We start from the raw sequence: 26,226 nt of genomic DNA on the forward strand, positions 1-26,226 counted from the left end.
CCTTGGTATTGCAGTTAAGATACAAGGCAGATAATAAGGGTACTTAATACTCACGCCCTAAGAAGACCTGTTAAGCAGCCTCCAAAAAATAGAACCAGTCTACCCCCGAGCACTGCCTTATCCATGCTTACAAAAAGCAGAAGAGGCCCTCCCATCTTTATCCACTGCTACACCAGCTTCCCATCCATTCCTCCCCAAACACATCAGAACCACCACCACCACCACCACCAACAAAGATTGTGCTGAGTAACTTGAAGAAAATATAGGGTATTTATTACATAGGAATTATTGTAAAATGATAACTATGACACTGCTTAGTCATGGAACTTCCCAGTTTATCATCAAGAAGCACAAGAAGAAACTCCCCTACGGAAAATTTTGTTTAGGAAACAGTGGGGGACAACATTAGCCCATAACTGAGTTTCTGTATAATCTTGTTTTGCACCCTAGTCACATGTGCTGCACTCTCCTATAGGGAACGCACAACATCTAGAGAAGCAACAATGTTAGGAAATTCACTTTCATCAGAAAGTGAAACTGACTACAATGGATATGGGACAAGGGCATCTTCCTTGAGCAAGGTATAACTGCTGACGTATGCAAGAGGATCTTCGTATTCTCTTTCCCCCTTTGTGCCCCACACCATGGAATCTGGGTGGATCTGGTGTCTCAGGGCCAGTTAAGGGTTCTCTCCTCCGTTTCTGCAATGGCTGTGCTATGAAAATGAGAGTAAATAAACTCTGAACTGGATCTGAGATTAGAGTTTTAAAGCAGATTGGACTACGTTTTAATAAACAACATAACCAGAAGATAACAGAATTTAAGTATTAAGAGAACAAAGTCTTGGTGCAAATCAAAGGTTTGAAATAGCACAGGCACAGGGCAATTGTTGGAAAATAGCATTTTCAGCTGAAACTACCTAATAAACTATCAAGTTTATTTATCAAGTTTATCAATTAACTATCTAAGCTGATTGTGTATATTTTGCCATTTCAGAATTCTTGGGTAGATGTTTTTATTGAGCAGAGATGGCTCAAAATTTTCTGTGAATATCACATGTTTCTGTACTCACATAAAAATGAATATTAAGTTATTCTCTTATATCTGAAGATAAAATTCTCCTTGTTTTACAGTAGAACTTTTTTTTTTTTTAGCTCAAATAGTATGTTGGCTTTAGCTGTTTAAATAAAATATACCATTTCTGTAAATGGTAAAAAGTATGGAAAACTGTTGATATTTCACATAGAAGATAGTTCACTTCAATGTTGTGGTGTTTTTATAGCTAAAATTTTAAATGGATATTACATTGCTCTTTGTTGAATTTATGTTTGAAGCAATATTTTGTGAAAATTATTTCCAGTTGTGAATTATTCTGTCTGCACAACTTGCTTCCAATTATTTGCAATCAAGTTTATTGAATTGCTGAACTATCTAGATATGTTATGTTTGATTGTATCTAGACGTTGTCTTTGTATAAAAAAAAATGTTTTGTAAGTATTACTTACTGTTTTCCCAAGAACAGACAGTAGCATTTACAAGATATATATGAAATAATATAAGGCAAAGTTACAAGCATTAAGTTATCTTAGACATTTTACTACCCTCAAGACATCTTATTTGTGATTCACTGTTTTCATTAAGTTCTCTTTCCAACAATAGTGTTTAAGTTTAATGCCATTTATTTTTACTTCTGTCTGCTCTGAAGGGATTCAGTTCTGTTGGTATCTAGCATGTAGGCATCTGACAGTTTTGTTTCAACTTTAAAGTTTTTTTTTTTTTCAGTTCCATCCTGACAAAAAGTAAACATAAATATATTTTATTACCCAGATCATTTAACAAAAAAAGGAAAAATCTACATAGTATGCAGAAGTGTCAGTGCAACAATTGTGTTCTATATGAAATCATTAGAATAAACTTTTCAATACACAAAACAAATTTTCCTCTATTTATTTATAAAAGTGGAGTATTAGACTGAGAAATTTTCCACAGCTTTGTTAAATAATAAGTTGAAAATATTTTTGCTTCAGATATTTAGTTTCTCTGTACAATATTTAAACAATTATATTTCCTATATATTAGAAGTAATGAGCCATATTAAGATGCATCATTGAAAGAACGTACATTTAGGCCAGGGACAGTGGCTTACGCTTGTAATCCCAGCACTTTGGTTGGCCAAGGCAGGTGGATCATGAGGTCAGGAGTTGGGGACCATCTTGGTCAACATGATGAAACCCTGTCTCTACTAAAGGTAAGATATTAGCCAGGCGTGGTGGTGCACACCTGTAATCCCAGATACTCAGGAACCGGAGGCAGGAGAATTGTTGATACCCAGGAGGCGGAGGGTGCAGTGAGCCGAGATGGTGCCACTGCACTCCAGCCTGGGTGATAGAGCAAGACTCTGTTAAAAAAAAAAAAAAAAAAAAAAAAAAAAAAAAAGAACATACATTTCAATTTATCATCACAATATACTTAAGGAAAAAAGTGTGCTGTTTTGCAACTAACAGCACCCCCACACAATTCCATGCATGTTAATATGTTGTAAATCTCAATATAATTTAAAAATGTAACTGATGAGATAGATTAATTACTATAAAAATAAACTATATTCAAAAATTAGAATGATACACTCAGGTCTCAATATCTACTCTTTGTGTTCATTTCTTAATTCTCATTTGGAAGTATAGGAAACAATAAGAAGAGATTACCAATTTCACCAGACTCCATCAAATTCTCATTGTTACAACTATTTCAGAGAGGGTAGATACTCTGAGTTGCTGACTCAAAAGACACACCCTAAGTTCTTCCTTTATAGCAGAAACTTGATTTTCTTAAGAGGCCAGTGTGCTCAAAAGCAGGAAATGACTCATGATTTCTAATCACTGAATTGTCTTCAGCTCATTTGCTAGATCCTGGCCATTGGATTTACAAGAATCTATGCTGGGAGGACCCGGGGAGGATTTGCTTTCCTGGTAAAATGAATTGAAGCTCTCTTCACTGTTTTACGTTCTTAAAGTGCATGCTACTATAGTTACAAAAACCATAGAGTTGTCATACAAAATCATGGTGAAAATCAAAAGTCAATATAATTAAGGTGGCAGAGTGTTTACACAGAATGGACCGGGGTCCTTTGATGACTTCATTAAAATTTCAACTTTAAAAAAAAGTGAGCAAACTTGATCTTGATTGCCCTGAAACTTGGGACCAATTACAACATGATAACTAGAAGGAAAAAGCAATACTTAACTAGGATTGAATTATGTCCCTCTCCAGCAAAACATTATGTTGGACTACTAACCACCAGTACCTCAGAATGTGACTTTATTTGAAGATAGGATTTTTACAGAGATAAGAGAGTTAAAATGAGGTCAACAAGGTGGGTCCGAATTTAATATGAGTGCTGTTTTCTTAAAACGGGGAACATTTGGATGCAGACACAGACAAGCACACAGGGAGAATACCGTGTAAAGAGTGGAGTTGTGCTGCCACGAGCAAAGGACCTACCAGAAGCTAAGAGAAGCGTGGAACAGATCCTTCCCCAGAATCTTCAGAGAAAGCATGGACCTACTGATGTCTTCATTTCTGATTTCTGGCCTCCAGAACTGTGAGACAGCAAATTTATTTTCTTCTAAGCACCCAGTTTGTGTTAACTTGTTACAGCAAGAAAGTAATATGATATTTAAGTTTTAAAAATGAAATATTTTTCATTTTATCACTTGCTGAGTAAAGTGAGATTTTAAAACAAACCTTACCTGTAAAAATTATTTAGTTGAGCTCATTATTCTATATATAATGAGGGCAATAAATATAATAGACTTTCTAAAATGAGGCTAATATTAATTCTTATTCTTTGAGAAAGTCTGCAATAGAAAATCAGCATTTGTTTGTTCATTAGATTCCCATAGACTTAGATAGCAATAAAATACCTTTAAATTTCAGTCTATTCACGGTGCACCCTTCAGATCAGTTTACTTTGATGTCTTTATAATGCAATCATCCAATCTATTCTCAATCCGTGCTTTCTTATTCATTCAGCATAACAATATCATATGATTTATCTTTTGAATAAGGTGATGTTTTTCTCAAACTGTATATGATTCATAAATTGCTTTCTTCGGCAGAGGGAAATGTGAGCTCATTTCCTGCCAAACAAAGTAACTGCATAAGAAGGGAAGAAACGTATTAAGATGGTGCAAGTTTTATCTTTTTACGGAAAAGAATATGGTGTTAAAGCCATTTTTGTTATGAAAGCTGAAAAGGCAAAGGTCTAATGTTCATCTATTCAAAGATAATAGGCTAAAAGTTAAACATTTAAAGAATGGAAACATTCTCTTCTGTACAACCCTAGCTAGAATAAATTCTAGACGAGTTTTACAACAAATCATATAATTCTACATAAATCAAAATTTTGTAGGCGTACAATTTTATTAAGTGAGTTTTCTTGAAGTGAACAATTCTATTATATAATATAATATAATTATAAACAAGGCATATTAAATGATTAGATATCCTTGCCAATGTCTTATTGAATGGCAATCACTTAAGGAAAAGGTCCATCATCAGATGAGATATTTTCCTAAATCGAGGTGACCAAAGCAATAATTATATTCGTAAAATTAAGGATTTTACTAATTGCTCTATGCTCTTTCTGTTTGAAAGAATGAAAATCAATGAATCCTCCACAGATTTTCACTTCCATTACAAATTTTCTGTGCTTTGCACAATATACGCCTTTGAGAATTCAGAAAATGAGCATGTTAAAAACAAGAAAACTTGTATAACCTCCCCAGTGCTGAGTTCCTTGAAGTTCTTCCACTAAGAAATACTTATTTTAATAGATCACCAATATAAATACTATTTATTATCTGAATGATGAGACTGTAAAATATAAAACTTCAAGAAATTAAAGTATAGTAAAATGTCTTTTTTTTTTTTTGACAGATCATTTCCATAAAATGGATTTCCAGGAAAAACTTAATATTACGTATGTATTTCAGTGGGCGAATCCTTGAATAGATGTAATAGGCAAGATTTAGCCTGTGGGCTGTAGCTTGCCCATCCCTCTTCATTCTAGAATATTAAGTTCTATGGGCTAGATAGCTGATATAGTTTGGGTTTTTGTCCCTGTCCAAACTTCATGTAGAATTGTAATCCCCATTGTTAAAGGAGGGGCCTTGTAGAAGGTGATTGAATTGTGGGCAGATTTCCCCCTTTGCTCTTCTCATGATAGTGAGTGAATTCTCATGAGATCTGGTTGTTTAAAAATGTGTGGCACCTCCGCCTTCTCTCTCTTCCTCCTGCTCCAGTCATGTAATACATGATTCCTTCCTCTTGGCCTTCTGCCATGATTGTAAGTTTCCTGAGGCCTTGCTCACCATGCTTTCTGTACAGCCTGCAGAACTGTAAGCCAATTAAACCTCTTTTCTTCATAAATTATCCAGACTCAGGTAGTTCTTTATAGTAATGTGAGAACAAACTAATAGAATAGCCTATTTACTTGTTTCTTTGTGAAAAGAATAGGGTGTTCTTGCATTCAAGCTTAAGTCTCTTGAGCCTAAAGTTCATGTCGTTTTAGGAAGGACAAACAAGGAAAATATGAGAAGTACAATATGGCATAATACATAAATCTATATTCAAATCTTTAGTGTTCAATGTCATGCTATTGAACCATACAGTGTGGCTTAGTGAATTATATTTATGTTTCCCCTTATCTTTGCTTGCACAAGATCTATTCTTTTATCTTCTTAATATACATGCATTCTCCTGACTTTATTAAAAGTAAAATAATATACTGTGCAAAGGAAAACAAAAGAAAGGGAAAGCTAATTTGTGAGTGTACTATCATCATATTTTAAATTATGTAAAAGAGATATTTGTTACATGTTAGAAAAAACAGTGAGTAAAAATTTATAAATTAGAAACTGTGAGTCATCTGTATTTTTCTGGGACTTAACACTTTTACTCAACCTTACGTTTTTAGAGTAATCCAAGTTGAAGACTGCAGTATGTTCATTTTCATTCTTATATAGTACTCCAGTTTTCTAATATTATCTATTCTTTTCTTCTCTGTTGATAGAAACAAGTGTTGTTCCTATTTCGGGCTATAATATATAATACTTCTATGAACATTTTGTACATGGATTCTGGTATACCTGTGTGGACATTACTCACATATGTACTTAATAATGAGATTTTAGGAAATTTATACACATCCTTGACTCTACTGGAAATAATTTAAAATAAATGTTTCCCATAGATATATGAAGTTATACTCTCAAGGTCAGTGAATGGATGGTGGATGTCTTTATTTTTCTCTTCTCTCTCTCTCTCTCCAATTTAATTATCATTTTTGTAGCATTTTCTAAGTTCCAGGCACAGCTGTACATATAGATCTTACAAGCTTAATTTATCTCAAAAATGTCACAATAAAATATACATTGTTATAAATTCGTTGCATACAGGAAGTAGAAAAGGGAAATAGAATTTCGATGAGGAGACTGTGTTCAGCAATACATCAGTTCCTGCCTCTAGGCCCTGGAAGATGGAGTCTGAAAAGAGTTTCTTGGCTTTATAAGCAAACTATGGTGGTCTTTGTTAGAGCCTTTTCATGAAAGCTTAAGAGATTACCAGGGACTAAAGAGAGAATGGAAGAGAAGAATGTGAGCTATACAGGTGACACTTTGAATACGTTTGGTTTGGGGAAAGCAGAACAGAGTGTGAAGATGGACTTGAAAAAGAAAGGATAGATGTCTCCCTCTTAGTTAAGGTATGATTTACATATAATTTTTTTAAATATGTCAGTAAGTGACTTTATACATCACGTTTATTTTTATCAGTGAATGATATTCTATTGTATGGATGCACCACAATTTGTTTATCCATTTACCTGTTGGAGGACATCTTCACTGTTTCCAGTTTTAGTCAATTATGAAAAAGTCATTGCATATGTTCATGGGAAGTTTTTTTGTGTGTGAGCATAAGTTTTCAAACCAATTGGGTAAATACCTAGAAGTATGATTGTAGGATCCTTGGGTATTACCATGATTAGCTTTGGAAGAAGCTGCCAGGCTTTCAAAGCATTTCTATCAGGAATGAACAAGAGCTCCTGTTGCTTCGATTCTCCAGGGCATTCAATTTGTCAGTTTTGTTGGACTTTAGTCATTCTATTGGATATGTAGTAATATCTCATTGTTGTTTTAATTTGCAAATATTTAATTCCCTAATATAAAAGAATGAACATTTTTTAAATATTATTTAACATATATGTATTATTTAGTGAGAAGTATCTTTCAGAACTTTTGCTCATTTTTTCATTGGGTTGTGCATTTTCTTATTGTTGAATTTTAGTTGTTCTTTGTATATTTTGGATACAAGGCCTCTATCAGATATGTGTTTTTCAAGCATTTTGGCCTTTGGCCCAATCTGTGGCTTCTCTTTTTATTTCCTTAACGTTACTTTTGGCAGACTTTTAGTTGAATTTAACTTACCATTTTTTTTTTTTCATGAATTGTACATTCGATGTTGTATATAGTAACTAATTTCCAAGTGACTCAAGGTCACTTAGATTTTATTTTATATTATTTTTAGAAGTTTTATAGTTTTGCATTTCACATTATTAGGTCTATGATCTATTTTAAGTTAATGTTTTAAAAGATATAGGCCTGCATATAGACTCTGGTTTTTTGTTTTGTTTTACTTTCAATTACTTGCATTTTTTTTTGGTATATGAACATTCATCTGTTCAAAAGCCCTTTGTTAAAAAGACTATTCTTTTTCCATTGAATTGCCTTTGCTCCTCTTTCAAAAATTGGACTATATTTGTTTGTATCTATTTCTGCTCTGACTACTGTTCTATCGATTAATATCTATTGTTTCACCAATAGCATGCATTCTTGATTTTTATAACTTTATAACAAGTCCTGAACTTGATATGGTTTTGCTGTGTCCCCACTAAAAATTTCATCTTAAATTGTAATTCCCATAATGCCATAATCTCCACATGTCAAGGGAGAGACCAGGTGGAGGTAATTGAATGATGGGGTAAGTTTCCCCCATGCTGTTCTCATGATAAGAAGTGAGTTCTCATGAAATCTGGTGATTTTATAAGTGCTTTGGCAGTTTCTCCTGTGCTCATTCTCCTTCCTGCCACCTTGTAAAGAAGGTACCTTGTTTCCACTTCTCCTTCACCATGATTGTAAGTTTTCTGAGGACTCCCACCCATGCTGAACTGTGAGTCAATTAAACCTGTTTCCTTTATAAATTACCCAGTCTCGGGCAGTTCTTTATAGCTATGCGAAAACCGACTAAAACAGAACTCAAGTAATGCCAGACTTTCAGCTAACATTTCAACATTTATACACATTTAGTTCATTCTGCTAAACATTTTCCAAATGCTCTCACTCAAAATATAAGATAGGTTCACCTGCTCCACATTCTTCTCAACATTTGTATGGTCTTTTTCACTTTTAGACATTCTGATGGATGTCTAATATTTTGCTGGGATTTAATGTGCATTCCTCTGTTGAAAATGACATTTTTAAAAATCCTTTAATTAAGTTGTCTTTGTGATTTTCTTGTTGGTTTTCAAGAGCTGGTAGTGTTTTCTGGATATAATTATTTTCTGATATATGTGGATAAAAATATCGTTTAAAGTCAATTTTAATTAAGCTGATTTATTACTCTTTTATAGTTAACTTTTTTATATTCTCTTGTAAGATTATGATAACATTATACTATGCTTTCTCTAGAAGCTTGATTGGTTTAGTTTTTAATTCTGTAAACATTTTGAATAATTTTTTATAAGATACAGTTCAAATTCTCATTTTGTATTTTCATTTTGGGTATATAATTAACAAACTATCATTCATTGAGAATATTTTTATATTGAAATTCACTGTGACTTTGTTTGAAATGAGGTGAGTGTATGTGTAGGTCTATTACATTCTGTTGGTCTATCTTTCTAACCTGTAATAATAGACACTATCTACATTATTGTCATTTAATAATAGATCATGAAATCTGTTGATGCAGGTCTTTTGATTTTACTTTTCTTCTCCAATGTTGCCTTGGCTTTTCTAGTTCTTTTGCACTTCCACATGAATTTAAGACTCAGATTATACATACATATACACTGACTTTCTGATGTCTGACACTTTTATGTCATTTCAAGAAAGAACACCAGGAAAAATGTAAACATGTTTTACATAAAATGCCATAAAACCCTCTAGATTTCTGATGCCTTATTATTTCAGTGCCCTTTCTTAACTTTCTTTTTCCATTTCCAACTTTTTTTTGGTTCAAGCGGTACAAGCGCAGGTTTGTTACTTGGGCAAATTGTGTGTCACAGCATTTTGATGTACAGATAATTTTGTCAGCCATGTAATTGTCATAATGCTGGAGAAGTGGTTTTTCAATCCTCACTCGCCTCCCTCCCTCCACCTTCAAGTAGGCTCCAGCGTTGTTTTTCCCTTATTTACGTCCATGTGTAATTAATGTCTTAACGTGTTGAGTAGCTAAGGGCACTCTCATGCCCTTAGACTTGCAAAAACCAAACTATATGCCTATTTTTTCCATTTAAAAATAGAAGCTGAAGCAGGGAGGCAAGTTTTTCAAATCATCTTTAATTAGTCTGTTTTCCCTATGTGTGATGTTTCATTCATTTCACAGTAAGTTTCCATGTATGTACTTTCCTCATGTGAAATATTAGGCTGCTGGGTATGTTTTTGATAATAAATTTTATAATATCCTATAAGATATTTTAGATCTAAGTCTCCTCAAAGCCAACTTATATTTCTAAAATATACAAAAATTGTACAAAAGTTAGCCAATAGCACATTTCACTTTTCTAGTAGCAGAATGCTCCAGCACTATGGTTTGTATTTAGGCAATGAGGATTTGTAAACATTCTGAATTAAGACACTTCAAAAAAACTGCTTCACAATCTTAGAGTAAAAATATTATCATATGACTTAAACTTTTCCAGTTATTTACCCAGAAAGTTGTGACAGTTTGTGGGATCCCAAATATATCAAAGAATTTTTCTTTATTCTTTTGCCCTGTGATTCCATAGTTAAAGCTGCCTACTCACCCTAAGATTTCCTAAGTAAGAGGAAGCACTCAAGAATTTATTCCCTAAAGAAGATGGTCTAGTATAGATTACTATAATCTCCACGACTAGACATAAAATAAGGGTTACTCAATTTAAAATGTAATATATTCATATGGATTCTAATAATATTGGAAGAAGAAAAATTTAAAATGAGCATGAACACAAATCATTCATTATTACTGAGTTTGTATAAAGGGACAGAAGGCGTAGCTATTTTGGGGGGAACTATCACAAGATTAGTTTTTAAGAGAATGGTAACAGATCCATGAGAATATGTTTAGGAGGCATTTAAATATAGAAATGAAGCTTAGAATGTGATAAAAATGAAGCTGTACATCAGGTAATTATCCCCTAAAACATTTTTTAACTATTTTTTTTTTTATTTTTTAGATCTTAGTCTGTTTCCTGTCTTAAATTTTCTAACTATGGATGAAGAAAATAGGTTCTAGACTGAAAAAAAATCATGTAGACTAAGGATCTAAAACTACTGCTTGAGGGCATATGTGAGAAGATCTAAATAGGCAAGTAAGTTTGCCAAGAAAGAAAATATGCAGAGATAAATAAAGGAAACAAACTTGCAAGGAGAGTAAGAACAAGCAGGCAATTTTGCTTTCTCCATGTTCCCATTTTCCAGTCCAAAATTTCTGTGAGACCTAGTTAGGGAAATGTCTTAATTATCATTAATTCTCCCAGCAAGAGATGTCCCACTGAACGAAGTTTACTAATTTGTATTATCACATGCTTAATTAGTTTAAAATTGAAACTTATAGGTAATTGAAACTGGAGGAAAACAACTGGGGAAAAATACTTAATGTAGATGATGTTTCTGGGAGTTTATTCCCACACACTAGTCCTGAAAGTTACCCATTCCCTAAAAAAGTGGGTGTACTGCATAAATTAATTATGAGATATCACATACTCTATGTCACTTCTTGAGACAAAAGGTACCAAAGCATACATGTTAGGGAGCCACCAGTTTGGAAAACCACCTCTGCTTTCGGTTTTCTCCCCTTTTTCTTTCTTTTCCTCTGTGTATCACTTAGGCATAGTGAAGTTTGACCACCTGACAAACTAGAAGACTTGCTGAAAGAGTTCTTAGGAAAACGTTCTGATGCTTATTAAGACTTTATGCAAATGGAATAAAAGCAGGAATGATCTTACACTGTGAATTTTGCTCAAAGTTGAAGACCTGTGCCTAAGCTAAAACTACTAGGACACATACTCTGTTTTTTTTCTTGTCCTATGGTAAACCTTTCTAGTATGGCTAATGGTTTTCAGTCATTTTTATTATTTGGATTTCATGTATATCATATGGTTTTCTAGATGACAGTAATATAATTTAAAAAAATAAAGACTTTCCTTCTTTCGTTATCTTTATGGTACACAGATTCATAAATATAAATATTTTAATGATGAAGAAAGTGGAGTTAAATAAAATGGTTTAATATTTAAAAGTTATCTCTTAGCAGAAATAAGTGTAAAATATAACAACATTTTATGAAAAAGAAAATATGTACAACTTTGGTAAACAACACAAGCTAATTTTTACTTTTAAAATACTTCTAAAATTATGATCAACAAGTTGCAATATGAAACTGATATCTACCAGGAATATTCCTAGATATTTGTGGTTACTTTAAACAAAAAAAGTCAAAAAAAAATTATTACATTCAAAGTTGATAACCTAGAGAGAATGCTTGTAAAAGTTAAGAAACTTTAGAAATAGTTATAAATAGATCAATTTCCCATATTTGGGTATAAGGTAAAATAGTCACTTTTCTCAACGTTTCCACAAAAGCAGTTGAATTGTTATATTATCTTAATAGTTTCTAAATAAACCTCAAATTACCCCTTTTTATGGTGCTACACTTTATCCTACAAAACAGTAGTTACATAAAAGAATGACAATAAATGATGATGAAGACACACCAAAGGTGAAGCATACAGGCACACCTCATTTTATTATGCATCAATGTATTGCACTTTGTAGATATTACATCATTTAGAAATTGAAAGTCTGTGCAACCTTGTGTTGAACAAGTGTATTGGTGTCTTTTTTTTCAATAACGTGCTCATTTTGTGTCTCTGTGTCACATTTTGGTAACTTGTGCAATATTTCACATATTTTTATTATTAATATATTGGTTATGGTGATCTGTGATCAATAATGTTTGATACTACTATTGTAACTGTTCTGAGGCATCATGAATTGCCTCCACATAAGATGGCAAACTTAATCGATAAATATTGTACGTTCTGACTGCTTCACTGACTGGCCATTTCTCTGTCTTCCTCCTTTTTCTTGGGCCTTCCTATTCCCAGAGATACAACACTATTAAAATTAGGCAAATTAGTAACCTTACAATGGCCAATAAATATTCAAATAATATGAAGAGTTGTACATTTATTACTTTAACCAAAAGGTAGACATGATTAAGTCTAGTAAGGAAGGCGTGTCTAAAGCCAATAAAGGTGAAAAGCTATGCCTCTTGTGCCAAACCATTAGCTAAGTTGTGAACGAAAAGAAAAAGTTCTAGTAAAACATTAGAAGTACTTAATTAGTTCAGCCATTGTGGAAAGCAGTGTGGCAATTCCTCAAAGATCTCAGAAAATATTAACATTTGACCCAGCAATCCCATTATTAGGTATGTACCCAAAGAAATATATATCATTCTACCATAAAGACACACATACACATATGTTCGTTGCAACACTATTCACAATAGCAAAGACATGGAATCAACCTAAATGTCCATAAGTGGTACACTGGATAAAGAAAACATGGTACATAAACACCAAGGAATACTATACTGCCATATAAAAGAATGAGACCATGTCCTTTGCAGCAACATGGATGGAACTGGAGGCCATTATCCTAAGCAATCTGACACAAGAACAGAAGACCAAATACAACATGTTCTCACTTATAAGTGGGTGCTAACCAACAAGAACACATAGACACTAGAAGGAGAACCACAGACACTGGGGCCTACTTGAGAGTGGAGGGTAGGAGGTGGGAGAGCATCAAGAAAATACTTATTGGGTACTACGCTTATTACCTAGGTAACAAAATTGTATGTACACCAAACCCCCATGACATACAATTTACTTGCATAGCAAACTTGCACATGTATCCCGGAACCTAAAATAAAAGCTAAAAAAAAGAAAAAGTAAAAACTCCCGAAGCTTAAAATATGTGTGTGTGTGTGTGTGTGTGCGCGCGCGCACGCGTGTGTGTGTGTGTCTCCAGTGAGCACACAAATGATAAGAAAGTGAAACAGCCTTTTTGCTGATATGGGGAAAGTTTTAGTGGTCTGAATACAAAATCAAACCATCCACAACATTCCCTTATGCTAAAGTCTAATGAGGAGCAAAATCAACTTCTTTTTTAAATTATCTGAAGGCTGAGAGAGGTGAGGAAGCTACAAAAGACAAGTTGAAGCCTAACAAGGTGGTTTTATCAGGTAAGGAAATAATCCATTTCCATAACAAAGAATGCAGGTGAAGCAACAGGTGCTGATGGAAAAGTTGCAGCAAGTTATCCAAAAGATGTTGCTAAGATAATTGACGAAGGTGGCTCCATTGAATATTAGATTTTTACTATACATAAAACAGCCTCACATTGGAAGAAGTTGCCATCTGGGACTTTTATAGCTAGAGTGGAAAAGTCAAAGTCTGAGTTCAAACTTCAAAGGCAAGGCTGATTTTTTTGTTAGGGGCTAATGCAACTGGTGACTTTAAATTGAAATGAATACTGATTTACCATTCTGAAAACCCCAGAACCCTTAAAAATTATGCTAAATCTACTCTGTCTGGGCACTACAGATGGAACAACAAAGCCCAGATCACAGCACATCTTTTAATAGCATGATTTACTAAATATGTTAAGTCTATTGTTGAGACATACAAATCACAAAAAAAAAAAAAAGGAAAAAAGAATTTTTTCCAAATATTAATGCTCCCTGAAAATGCACCCGGTCACCTAAGAGCTCTGATGGAAATGTACCAGTAGATTAATGTTGCTTTCATGCCTGCTGACAATGAATAAAGGAATAATTTAGACTTTCAAGTTTTATTATTTATAAGATACATTTCAGAAGACTGTATCTTCCACAGAGAGTAATTTCTCTGATGAATCTGGGAAAACTAAGTTCAAAATATTTTGGAAAGGATTCGCCACTCTAGATGCCGTAAAGAACATTGGTGATTTGTGGGTGAAAGTCAAAATATCAACTACAATAGGAGTTTGGAAGAAGTTGATTCCAATCCATGTGGATAATTTTGAAGGATTCAAGTTTCCAGCAAAGGGAGTAACTTAAGATGTGGTAGAAATATTAAAATAACTGGAATTTGAAGTGGAGCCTGAAGATGTGATTGAATTGCTGCAATCTCATGATAAAACTTCAATGAGTGAGGGGTTGCTTCTTATGAATGAGGGGGGAAAGTGGTTTCTCAAGATGGAAACTATTTCTGGTGAAGTTACTATGAGAATTGTTGGAATTAACAACAAAAAGATGTAGAATATTACATAAACTTAATTGAAAAAACTACAACAAGGTTTGAGAGGACTGACTCCAATTTTGAAAGAAGTTCTTCTGTGGGTAAGATGCTGTCAAACAGCATCTTATGCTACAGAGAAATCTTTCATGAAAGAAAGAATCAAATTGGTATGGCAAACTTTATTTCTGTCCTTTTTTAAGAAATTGCCACAGACACCCCAACCTTCAGCAACCGCTACATTGATCAGTCAGCAGCCATCAAAACTGAGGAAAGACACTCTACAAGCAAAAATATCATGACTAGCTGAAGGCTCAGATGATCGACTTTTTAGCAGTGAAGTATTTTTTAAATTAAAGTGTGTACATTGTTTAGACATAATGCTATTGAATACTTAATAGTCTACAGTGTAGGGTCTGGTGTGGTGGCTCATGCCTGTAATCCCAGCACTTTGAGAAGCCAAAGTGGGCAAATCACAAGGTTAGGAGCTCGAGACCAGCTTGGCTGACATGGTGAAACCCCATCTCTACTAAAAGTACAAAAATTAGTTGGGCATGGTGGTGGGCGCCTGTAATCCCAGCTACTCGGTAGGCTGAGGCAGGAGAATTGTTTTAACCCAGGAGGCAGAGGTTGCAGTGAGTCGAGATTGCACCATTGAACTCTAGCCTGGGAAATGGGGCAATGCTCTGTCTCCAAAAAAAAAAGGTCACAGTATAATGTAAACAGAACTTTCATATGCACTGGGAAACCAAAAAAATTTATGTGACTTGTTTTATTGTGATATCTGCTTTATTTAAGTTGTCTGGCACTGGATGCACAGTATCTCCAAGATATGGATATAATAACTATTTGTGGTATATTGCCTTGTTCTCAAATTACTAATAGTCTTTCCAGTTGAGCCCCTTTCTGGTATCCCTCTTGGAAGAAGAATTATTCCCTGCCCTATTGATGTCAGGCCTAGGCATGTGACAGGATTTGGAAAATAAACTGAAGTGTGCATTTCTGATTTAAGAGTCGGTATGTGGCCCCACTAATTCTTTTTATTCTGCCCTTTCCTGTGTGTATGCTGCTCCTCAGACTTTAGTCCTGGCCCGCAAATGATGTCAGGCAGAGTTAAAACTAAGCCAGGATTGCCATTCGCTGTGTAAAGGGATTTTTTTTTTTTTTTTTTTTTTGGTGCCCCAGAAAGATTTCAAACTTAAACTGCAACATAGCCCAGAGAAAGCAGACTGATAGACTCATCAATGTAAATGATTAGCTTTATTTTTCCAGTGACTGATTTTAGGAATCCATATCTGATTCCATTTAGAAATTGTGCTGGAAGAGTTCTGGGAAAAGTTCCTTTGCTCCAATTAGGAGATGCTTAAGATAAAGGAAATGGCCTCTATCCTTCTTCTGGTGCCCTTAACATTAATTTCTGGAACTCCTACAACCATCTCATAATAATCGTGGAGGAAGGCAAACCCTAGATATTCACAGAAAACCAGAACTGGAGCTCTAATTCACTTGGCTTGAGGTCTGCCTTATCTCTAGCCATATTTGAAGTGAAATAATCAATCCCTTTATTTTTAAAGTCAATTTGATTTGTTTGACATTGATTTCTTATATTAGAATGTAATGTGAGCATTATATATAGCTATGTAAGAGACATTTCTATATATGTGCAGTAGAATTTATCTTAAAATGTTACCTTTAGGTCTATTGTTACATTTTATAATTTAAAAAATAACAAAAAATCCTATTTCCACAAAATACCATTTTACCTCAATTCCTGTAGTTGAGCCTGTTGTTTTCATTGTAGTTGGCTGCATAAAATCTAATAGCTATGAAAAAGCAGCTTTCAGAGCAGCTCAGCAACATTGCCAGATAATTTATTTCTGAAAATAATGTGCAAAGTAACTACTTCTTTCTTTCTTTTTGTTCCTTTTTGAGGTAAACACTTTAAAGGTGCTCCCATTTCATAATCACAGCATTAAAGATTTTGTTGGTGGAACTCTTTGTGAGGATTTTCAATTTTACAGCAGCTTATAAGTGATTGGCAATGAGTTGTGCAGAGCCCTACAACTTTGAGGATATACAGCACTCCACTTGGCAGAGATAGATGCTATACTTCAAAAAAATTTCCTGTGTTAAAAATGCAAATTAGCATAATATTTTTCTGACTTCAAATTAATTTAACAAGTTGTTGAATATTCAAAGATAAAATGTAGAACATAATTTGCTTTATAAAAAACATAAAATTCACCTAAATTATGGTTCTCTATATGCCACCTAACTTCTTTCATACATTTATAACACATGGTTGTTGGTGAGGTTTGAGTTAGTATTTTATATCCACACTCACATCAATTTCTTATGGAGGAGTAAAATATGAAAAATGTGGGCATACTTGAAGTTTCTGGAGAAGTAGGTTATAGTCCTTTGTGGAAAAAAAATACTTGGGGCTCACGCCTGTAATTCCAACACTTTGGGAAGCCAAGGCTGGCTGATCTCTTGAGCTAGGAGTTCAAGACCAGTCTGGGCAATGTAGTGGAACTCCATCTTTACAAAACAATAGAAAAATTAGCTAGGCATGGTGGCATGTTCCTGTAGTCCCAGATACTCAGGAGGCTAAGGTGAGAGGATCACCTGAGCCCAGGGAGGTCAAGGCTGTGGTGAGCCCTGATTACACCACTGCATCCTTGTGTGGGAGACACAGTGAAAGCCTGTGCTGTAAAGCCCAGGGAAAGCCTTCCTGTCATTTCCCCTATCCTGTAAAATTGTGTAATTTAAACAAAAAAAAAGAAAGAAAAAGGAAGTTTGTTCCAATTTAAAGGAAAATTGGTTTTCAAGGGCAGGACAGAAATTCTGGAAAAAAAGGCACCTTGAACGTAATTAAGATTAATTATGAGCAGGCTAGGCAAATGCCAAACTAAAGAATGTGCCATTTATTGATGGCAAACTATAGACGAGTTCTGTCACTGACCATAGCCATGAAGCCTCAATGCCAGCTTCATGGGAGGAGTCCCACGCAGGGCTCCCCACTCAGAAAGGCTTGTGTTTAGCTTACTAATGCTTCATTGTTGCCATCTTGAAATTTTTAATACTTTTTGAACATAGGGCCCTACATTTTTATTTTGCAATAGTCCCTGAAAATTTTGTAACTAGCCCTGCCTGGCCATAATATGTTAAGTCTTAAAATATAAAAATCAGGAAATAAAGTCAAAAGTTGGGGTGAGAAAGGACTATTGTGTTTAATATTGTGCATTAGCTAAAATAGAAGTTAATCAATGTTTATATTATTACCTACAAAATGAAATTTTAAGAAAACACACATTCTGTGTTCTTGGATGCCATCCTGATGAAGAGGAGTAAAATGTTTATGAAAGATGTTCTGATTTTTTCCTGTTGCAAATATTTGTGGTAAAAACTTTACCTTAGCCAGGCACAGTGGCTGACACCTGTAATCCCAGCACTTTGGGAGGCTGAGGCAGGTGGATCACGAGGTGAAGAAATCAAGACCATCCTGGCCAACATGGTGAAACCCTGCCTATACTAAAAATACAAAAATTAGCTAGGTGTGACGATATATGTCTGTAGTCCCAGCTACTCGGGAGGCTGAGGCAGGAGAATCACTTGAACCCGGAAGGCGGAGGTTGCAGTGAGCCGAGATCGTGCCACTGCACTCCAGCCTGTTGACAGAACAAGACACTGTCAAAAAAAAAAAGTAAAAACAGAAAAGAAACACTTTACTTTAAATTGTAATATAGATACTGTCTCTTCTGAAGTAAGGATTTTTACATTAAAGAAGACAGTAAAGAAATCAGTAAACAAGCAAACAAAAAACACCAAAGAAGAACATACCATAAAAATTGTATTGATTAAATAATTATTAAATGACCTCTGCATTGTGGAGCCAAGTCAGTACACCATAATATACCCGTACTTGCCTTTTCTACTTCTGGACTTCTTTTAGGAGGAATTGACAAACTTTTATCTGTGTTAAATCTCTGCTAATTGCATTTTTGGAACTTCTCGTGTATTGAATCTGTTTATATTTAGAGTGTTGATATAAGTATATGTTAACAATGAAAAATGGCTAGCTTTTTTGTTTTCTGGTAAGCAAAGATTTTTTAAGGTGAGATATTGGCACTATAATAAAGCAGTTAACAAATAATAACTTTAGGAATTTGCAAAAATATATCTATGTGGGAAAAAAGGGGGCAAAGCTATCTTTAGAAGATCTCAGATTCTAAGATATGAGACTATAAAATAACTTATTTTAGGTGGATCAGTCAGACAGTGAAATATTGAGACAATGTGATTCATATAATGTAGAAGGAAAATAAAAGAGCACATTGTTAAGCAAGCAACCATTAAAAACCAAAGCTGAGTGCACAGGAGAGGAAATATTCAGGTGGCACTGGCAAGAACCTTAACTTCTCAGGAAGTAGAGACAAATACCAAATCAGTGGAACAGAAACATCAAGACTGGCCACATCCGTACTCTAGAACTAAAAGTATAGTAAAAAAAAAAATCAAATTATGTAAGTGGTTTAGATAAGTTAGAGAATTTTTATACTTAATAAATGGTAAATATTTTCTCATTACTCATAATACTGTTTTATTTAGTATACAACAAAAATAAAACTCTGCATTTGATTAGAAACCTAAGCTAAAATTTTGTTTGTATATATATATACTCTTTAAAAACTTATTTGCAAAACAAATAGGAAATTTACCTTGTGTCTGTACTTCATAGGAAAAGGGGAGATTCCACCAAAAGGGCTCTACTAGCAAGAAACCTGGAGACTAATGAAATAGGAAAAAAATCAAGACATAAAAACATCAATAAACTTTATTAGATCGAAGCTTCTATACAAAATTCATTAAAGAAAGTTTCAAAAGTAATGAAAGACACAAAAAATTAGATCAGTTGAACTTCATCAAAATTAAGGAGTACTGTACTTTAGAAAACACCAAGAATAAAGTAAAATGACAACTAGCAAATTTAGATAAAATGTTTGCAAATCATGTATGTGATAAGGGATGTATTTATGTAATATAAAAAAACTATACAATTCAATGTTAAAAACACAAGTAGCTTAATTTTTAAAATGTAAAAAGCATCTAAATAAACATTTATTCAAAGAAGACACAAATGGCCATTGAGCACTTAAAAAGATGCTCAGTGTCAGTAGCTTCAGGAAATGCAAGTCAAAATCTCAGTGAAATACTACTTCACCCTGATTAGAAGGACTGCCATCAAAAAGGCAAACAATAACAAGTGTTGGAGAGTGGGAGGGAAAGTTAGAACTCTCATGAACTGTTGGGAATATTAGAAGTGGATAAGGCTAAAATTCCAAGCATTCAGTGAAAATATAAGCACAAGGATAATCTGTTATAGTGAAAGTATGAAAGAATATTCAATTTTAAATGACTGCTGTTGAAAATAATTATAGCTAGTTGGAAATACAGAAAATATACTTTATATCTCATATATCAGGGCCAATAATGGATATCATATATAAATAATATTCACATTATTGATTCACCTCCTCCCATGTGATAAAAACCAACATAGAACCAGCTCAGATTACTCTTTTTATTTTGAGATGGAGTCTTACTCTGTCACCAGGCTGGAGTGCAGTGGCTTGATCTTGGCTCACTGCAATCTCCAGCTTCTGAGTTGACATGATTCCCCTGCCTCAGCCACCCGAGTAGCTGGGACTACAGGCACACACCACAACACTCAGCTAATTTTTTGTATTTTAGCAGAGATGGGGTTTCACCATGTTGGCCATGATGGTCTCGATGTCCTGATCTCCCTCATGATCTGCCTGCCTCAGCCTGTCAGAGTGCTGGGATTACAGGCTTGAGACACTGCATATGACCTCAGCTCAGATTATGAAAGAAATTAGTAGGACAGATATAAGTAAATTTTAATAAACTATTGATAGCAGGAATTCTCACATTTGATGAAGTTCGTGAATGGAGTGATGAAAAGTTGAAGAATATGGTGGCAAAGAAAATAGGACGCTGCATATCCAGTTTATTAAATAGATTTTTTTATTAAACATTTTAGCCTTCAGTTTTCAATAAAAGCTCATTTGCAGAAAAGTATTATCTTTCTAAAACTGTCACGTCAGTGGCCAGGCTGGAATGTTGGTGGATTCATAGTTTTACAGACCTATCCAGTTTTGTTGTCTGGTTCTTGATTATATGTCAATAACTCAGAGCTAAAAATGGAATAATAACTAATGAATCATCTTGACAGGTAAAAATACTATACAGTGATTTATAATGGTATTTGTTTATAAACATCTCTTTCCAGAATTGTCCCTAACTCAGTTGTTTTCATTGCATCAAGTTTCATGAAGAAAAACAATATTGCTTAGAAACATTAAATTTCTTTATACTGAATGTTGATGCCATCAAGTAGTTCTTTATAAGACTGAACATAACTAGACTTTGAATTACTTATAACACTTGCTTAAGTAGAATAGTTCAAAAAAAATCTTCACAGAAAAGCCAAATCACTTTTGGTTTATTAATATATCAAAGTGACTAAGAAAAATGGAGCATTTGATAGTGATATAACTTTCGTATCATAGTTGAATTTGCAGTGCTGTTGACCTTAGCACAATGTAGCACTAAAACAAAGATGTCTTTCTTCACACTTCCCAGATGTCATTGGAAATAAGTAATGGGATACACACGTGAGGTAAATTATTTTTAAAATTATTTATATCAATTAGAAACCTTCCATTTTAGTTGACAAAATGCGTCTTGACTAAATTAAGTCAAAAAAGGAGAATTTAGTGGAGCAACAAAATTAACCCATGAAAAGAGAGAGATGAATGTGAAGTCAGGTGCAATCAGTTGAGAGATTTGAATAGATGCAGAATTTCTCCTTCATTTCATATATCTGTTGTTCTATGTATTTTATCACCTTTTTGTCCTGGTAAAGATAGGTAGTTGAGTTCTAGTCTATGTATGTAACAATAACAATTGGAAGTTCCGATTTTTATGAAGCCAACTCAGAGACTAAAAGTAAAGATTATTCTCTTGACACCTTAATACATGAAATTCCAGAAATTGAGTGTGGTTAGCTTTCAGGAGATTTTGCCACTCAGGCTCTATCAATCACTGTGGGTTATAGTGTTTGTCCCAGACTAGATTGCATGGAATTCATATGGAAATACCAGGGACCCAGAATAGTCAAATCAATGTTGAAAAGGAAAATGGATTTCATCACTTACTACAAAACTACATAATGAACACAGTAATGTTCTGGCATAAAGACAGACATATGAATCAATGGTGTACAATTGAGAGCAAAAAAATAAGCTCTTGACTTTATAGTCAGCTGATTCTCAACAAAAATGCTATGAAAATTCAATGGGAAAAATCATTTGTTTCAATAAATTATGCTGAGATAATTGGTTTCTACATTCAAAAAAGAAATTTGGAGTGGTGTCTCACACCACAGGAAAAAAGTTACCTGAAAGTGCATGGCTGACCTAAATGTAAAAGCTACTGTAAAACCTTTAGAAGTGAACATATATAATCTTAGGTTATGCAGGAGGTGGAGGTTACAGTGAGCTGAAATTGTGCCACTGCACTCCGGTCTGGGCAACAAAGAGAGACTCCATCTCAAAAAAGAAAAGATATATAATCTTGGGTGAGGCAATGATTTCTTAGATATGATACCAATGAAACAAGTGATAACATAGAAATATTTCCACAATATACATCACAAGATTTAGATCCAAAACAATGAGAAAAAACTCTAACTACATAACAATAACAACAACAACAAAAAAACAGGTAACTCACTTAAAAATGAGCAAAGATCTGAAGATACATTTTTCTAAAGAAGATACATGTATGACTAATAAACACATAAAAAGATGCTCAGTATTAGTAGTCACTGGGGAAATGCAAATCAAAGCCACAAGATGTTCCTTCACACTGACAAAGATGTCGACAATAAAAAAGGTAAGTAATATCAGGTGTTGCCAAGGATTTAAAACAACTAACACCTTTATACACTGTTGGTAAGAATGTAAAAGGATACAGCCACTTATTAAAACAGTTTGTCAGTTTCTCAAAATGCTAAATGTTTACTTATCATAGAATCCAGCAATTTTACTCCTAAGTGTAATATATACACAAGAGAAATAAAAATATATGTCCTCGCAAAGATTTACATATGAATATTCATAGGGATATTATTCACAATAGTAAAAAAGCAGAAACAACTCAAATGTTTGTTAATTGATAAATAAAGTTTGGCATACCCATACAAAAGCATAATATTCAGCAACATAAAGGAATGGAGTATTAATGCATGTTACCACATGGATGAACTAAAAAATCATTATGCTAAGTGAAACAAGACACAAAATAACACATAATTTATGATTTTATTTATATGAAATTCAAAAAATAGGCAAATCTATAGAGATGGAAACTAAATTATTGGTTGCTTGGGGTTATGAATGAACACTTTTCTTTTCCTTTTATTTCTTTTCATTTTTTTTTTAACAGGGTGGTGGAAATGCTGAACATTTACATTATGATAATGATTGTATAACTATTAATATATTGAAATTAATTGAATTGCATTTAAAATGATCAATTTTGTGATACATAATTTATCCTAAAAAACACTATTTTTAAAAGGCATAAGAATTCTACATGAGACACTATTTAAAATATCAATCACCACAAGAATATTGCATAAAACACCACCTCATACTCAGTGTCCTAAAGCAATATGCATTAATTTAGGTAATGAGTTGGCAGGCCAACTCTTTGGAACCTCTGGCATCAGATAAGATGATTCATGTGTCTGTGGTTATCTGCAGTCCAGCCAGGTGGCTGTGTTGATCTTGGCCAGGTGTTGAACACCTTGTCTGGGGGTTGACTAGCTGTCCGATTGTCTAGGATGGACTCAGGTTTATGTTCTTCTTCCTCCTGCAGGTTAGCTCAAGCACATTTAATGATAGTGGCAAGCAAAAGGAGAAGTAAAAATGCACAAACAACTTTTCAAGGTCCTACTGCACATGTCTCATTAGTCAAATCACATGGCCAAATTCATAAACAAGAGACAAGAAAATACACTCAACTTTCTGACAGGGGAAGCTACAAAATAACTTGATAAAGCTTATTATATTGGAAAAGACAGGAGACAAAGATAAGGGACATGAAATGTGGGGCCAAATTAAAAAAAAAATCTATTCTCAAGATATCTTTTAAGTAGGTTGCAAAATAAAATTACAATGAACTTTCTTATATATAAATCTCTCTCTTTCTCTCATAAATGCACCACACACAAACACAACAGAGTAAAACAAAGTAGAGAGACAGAATTTTGCATCAGAGTGGTTATTTTCAGTGGGAGGATCCAAAATGATACAATACTATTAGCGTAATATTATTAGTGTTTAATATTATTACATATTCTGTGTATTTCTATATGTATACATATTTCTATATATAATATATACTTATTATATTTCAAATTGCTCCAATTAATATACATTACTTCTAATTTTTACAAAAATAATTTCATATTAGCAATGGTTTTAAATAAAAATAATATATGTTTATCCTTAATGGCTTAAAACTTACCTAAAATATTAAACATAGAAAGGAAAACATTTCTGAAATCAATTACCCTGTTTATTTATAAGTAGGAAACTGTGCATCAAGAAATCTGAGAGTTAAACATGGCGGCTCATGCATGTAATCCTAATACTTTGGTAGGCTGAGGAAGGCGATCAGTTCAGGCCAGGAGTTTGAAACTAGCCTGGCCAGCATAGCAATACCCCGGTGCATGGTGGCTCGTGCCTGTAATCCCAGCTACTTGGGAGGGTTAGGTGGGCTAATGGCTTGAACCCTGCAGTGGTGTGAGCTGCGATCACACCACTGCACTCCAGCCTGGGAAACACAGCAAGGCTCTGTAAAAACAAAAAAAAAAAAAAGAAAAAGAAAAAGAAGAAAAAGAAAGAAAAAGGAAAGAAGGAAGGAAGGAAGGAAGGGAAGGAAGGAAGGAAGGAAGGAAGGAAGGAAGGAAGGAAGGAAGGAAGGAAGGAGGGAAGGAAGGAAGGAAGGAGGGAAGGAAGGAAGGAAAATAAAAGAAATATAAGAGATTTGACTTAGGTGAAATAGCTAAAAACATTTCACCAGGATAATCTGAACTTCCAAATAATTTTTTCTTGGTTTTTAACATTATAATAGATATTTTTTGTCATCTGGCAGGCTGGAAGGTTTAATAATGCTCTAATCTATATGCGAATAGTACGAGTTAATGGTGATATGCATTTTCTATATATATTCGGTATTACTGTGCTCTGATAAAGCAAATGATTTGTTCAAGTTTATGTATTATGTTTATGTATTTTCTTAGTATACTTAGAAAATACATGATGTAAATCACATCATATCTCTTACATTTCTCATCTAACCTGGGGCAGAAACTCAATCAATAACTTAGAGTATAATCCTCCATTAAAAAAAAAAAAATTTCCACCACTGGATCATCAAATCATCTTATAAAATATAAAAAATGATTAAAATATAAGTATGATCAAAATCAGTGGTCGCACACTAAACAATGAAAATGGCTATATAAATATATATGTTTTTATGCATTTTGCCTTTGAGAAACTACCAAGAAATTAATTGGTCACATTTCTTTAGCTGTGGTATCTCATTGGTAACATTTTTTTTCTTTCTGCAACTTGGACACTTGAGATAGTATTTATAATTTTTATGCAGAACTATAGTAATGTATTGATTACATTATTAATTCATTCGTATGTTCTACAAATATGTATAAAGTACCTACCATATGCTTGGCACCAAGACAGGATCTGGGTCATAAACAAAACACACATGATGCCTAACCCCTGAGGCTTATAGACATTGCTCCAAGGCCTCGTAAAGAGAGATAATGATTTTGTTTAGCCAGAAAGTCTGGACTTTAAGGGAAAAGTTAGGTAATTTTTAAGTACCCCAACACTACTGACAATAAGGGTTATAAAAATAACACAGTTAAGTAAATAGAGGGATAGATTATGGATATAAACATAATAATTGTGTAATATATATAATGTAAAACTCATGAAGATATGAAGCCTTTAATAATGAACCTCTAATCAAAGTAATAGTATTTCTAAATTCATATATATTCAATCATTTAAATTTAAAGTTGTATTGCTATTGGGACTTGAATGTTTTTATGTTTTAATATTGTATTAGAACATAGTGTTTTCAATATTTATATTTTTTAAAAGTAATATTTTACAGTGTATGCAATTGAACGCTCTCTATATAATAGAGTACCCTATTTAGTATAAATGAACATTTCAACTCTGTCACCTCAGCATCTAATACAATAAGATGAATTCAGTACATTTTTTCTTTATTTTTTAATTGCTGGAATGAATGACCTGCATTCCAGAAATATATTTGACCCTTAATATTGATGAGGTTACATATTCTTAAATCAGTGAACTAAGGTCCTTTCAAATCTTCATGCCCCTGGCTACAGATCCAAGAAAAAAAAGTTAAAATTAACCTAGGAAGTTAGTTTTTTCAAGGTTCCAAGTGAAAGTAGCTTTGTTCTTTCATTT

Source organism: Macaca thibetana, chromosome 5, assembly GCF_024542745.1.
Source record: "Macaca thibetana thibetana isolate TM-01 chromosome 5, ASM2454274v1, whole genome shotgun sequence".
Taxonomy (NCBI): Eukaryota; Metazoa; Chordata; class Mammalia; order Primates; family Cercopithecidae; genus Macaca; species Macaca thibetana.